Source organism: Aplysia californica, unplaced genomic scaffold, assembly GCF_000002075.1.
Source record: "Aplysia californica isolate F4 #8 unplaced genomic scaffold, AplCal3.0 scaffold00380, whole genome shotgun sequence".
Taxonomy (NCBI): Eukaryota; Metazoa; Mollusca; class Gastropoda; order Aplysiida; family Aplysiidae; genus Aplysia; species Aplysia californica.
Genome location: NW_004797650.1, coordinates 527,974 through 530,294, shown reverse-complemented (window position 1 = coordinate 530,294; position 2,321 = coordinate 527,974). Strand labels below are relative to the sequence as shown.

The window sequence follows — 2,321 nt, the reverse complement described above, 5'->3', positions numbered from 1 at the left end:
ACACACACACACACACACACACTCACTCATACATACACAGTCTCTCTCTCACACACTCTCTGTTTTATGTCCTGTGTCCTTTAATATCTCTCCACCACCACCAAGAACAAATAAATTAATAAATCGCCTTTTTGGCATCTCATGCACATGCTTACACACAGACACACAAACACACACACACAGCACAGGCGCACATACACACATACACACACACACACACACACACATACACACACACACACACACACACACCACACTTACACGCAAACAAACAAACAAACAACGACTAGGTCTGTGGACGGCCGATCTGACCATCATCCAACTCTTCCTGGAAAGCGTCCGGCCCACAGAACGTGGAATCGTCAACGGTTTCCAGAGCTCTCTCAACCAGCTTATGGACTTCTTCAAGTACGCCCTCGTCGTGGCCATACCGTACCCTCCGCAGTTTTGGTTGCTCATCCTCATCTCCTTCACCTTCATCTGCAGCGGGTGGACGTGCATGTCGGTGTACGCCCTCAAGTCGTCCAGGAGGAAGACAGAAGAGAGCGGCGTTAGGCTAGAAAGGCATGCAAGACTTGAGAGAGAATCGGACAGGGTTTGATGGATGAAGCTTTACCGTGCAGTTCAGAGAATGAACTATCTGTAAGGGTTTTTAATTATGTAATATTTTTACTTGTATTGCAATACAAGATACCACTTACATAATAGCTTCTTAAAACTCATTAGACTTTCAATCCTCTTGAGCCATAGGCAGAGATAACATTTTGTTTACAAAGTTAGAATTTTCCATATGTAATATTTGTCACTTCAGGGCAGCATGTAATGTATTATATGAGATTCGCAATGGTCTATTCTATTGATTTTTCCTGAATCATAGTCAGAAAAAGCATTTAGCCCGACTAAGACTTATATCAACAAACGGTTAATTCGTGGTTGATTTTGATATAACATAGCATTTGTGATCATTTTCATGTTATGAGTTTTATATTATGAAATCTTAGTCATAGAAAATACTAGATAAGGGTCCGTTAAGGGAAGCTTTAACTGATGTGTAAGGCGTATTATAATATTTTCTTTAGACAATGAGACTTTTGCAGCATAAAGAAAGAGGGTTTTTTTAAAAAGTAAAAGACATTTCTATTAAATTGCCGAAACTTAGTAAGGCCTTACTACAATTATGATAAATGCATTTCAGGTCAGTTGAGTTAAGCATTTGCAGTTGTAGACATACACATATTTTTAAAAAGCTTTAACGCTTCTAATGGAGCAAAGGCAAGGATAGCTTCACGGTTGAGACAGATTATTATGCTTTCTATTTCTAAAATGTTATGGGACTTAAACTGGTGATCATTAAGTGATATAAGTCTTATTACATTCCATTTTAGCTGTAAGACAATTATTTAAAATCCCAGGCAGAGAAATTATGAACTATGATTGCACTCACTAACTGCAAAAAGTTATTAATGTCTATGCTTTTTGGTTCAGTTCTTGAAAGCACTTACTAAAATATAGGACATATAATACTAAACGTAGTTAAAGTTTTAACCACTCTGTTGGAAGGCAGTCAAAGAACGCATTTATTATAATTGAGAAAGGTTATAACATTTTTTTTAAAGTCATGGGACTTATTAGTATGCATCATAAGTCAAAGAAAGTATGAAGTATGATTGAGATTTAATTTTTGAATTGAGAAAGCGACCCCAAGGAAAAACTTAATTTACTTAATAATGATTTCTATGTATTAACGATCATTTCATATATGTATCTGATATGACAAACGATTTGTGATATTTGTAAATTAAAAATAATAAATATAGAATCACTATACAGAATTGCACAATTTCTGGAAGTAGTGATTGCACCGCATCAATGCCCGTATCGGCTCTTAGAATCCAGCACAACTGACTAGAAGTCGCTGTTTTTTTGCTGTTGGGTGGTTGTTGTTGTTGTTCGGTTGTTGTTGTTTTTTGTTGTTGTTGTTTTTTTCGATTGTTATTTTTTTTTAAATTCTGTTTTGTTTTGCTTTGTGGTTTTTTCCTCATGAGTTATAAGTATGATATGTTGCCTGTAATGCAGCTGTATCTTCTTATGTCAAACTTTTTTCTCAGCGTTGTAAGTACTACAAGCTTGTACACTGAAACCTGTCTTTCTCATGATGAAAAAGCTGGGTGGGTGTCTTGTGTCTTGTGGGCGGTGCTTGTGTCTTCATTTATCAAAAACGTCGCTGGTCTGTACTACATTACTGTATACTCTCATAATAATAATAGTCTTATTCTTTTCAAAACGTAATACATGCCTGTAGTTTGAAATACACACTCAGA

At 36.3% G+C, this 2,321-nt stretch overlaps 1 long non-coding RNA gene across 1 annotated transcript in view; it reads left to right on the top strand.

The window, feature by feature from the left end:
* LOC118478148 overlaps nucleotides 1-1,870 on the top strand; it is a 4,783-nt gene extending 2,913 nt beyond the window's left edge. Inside the window, exon 3 of the long non-coding RNA XR_004858850.1 lies at nucleotides 291-1,870. This is a non-coding gene — a long non-coding RNA (uncharacterized LOC118478148). The remainder of the gene's footprint in view (nucleotides 1-290) is intronic.
* The last annotated feature ends 451 nt before the right edge of the window (nucleotides 1,871-2,321 follow it).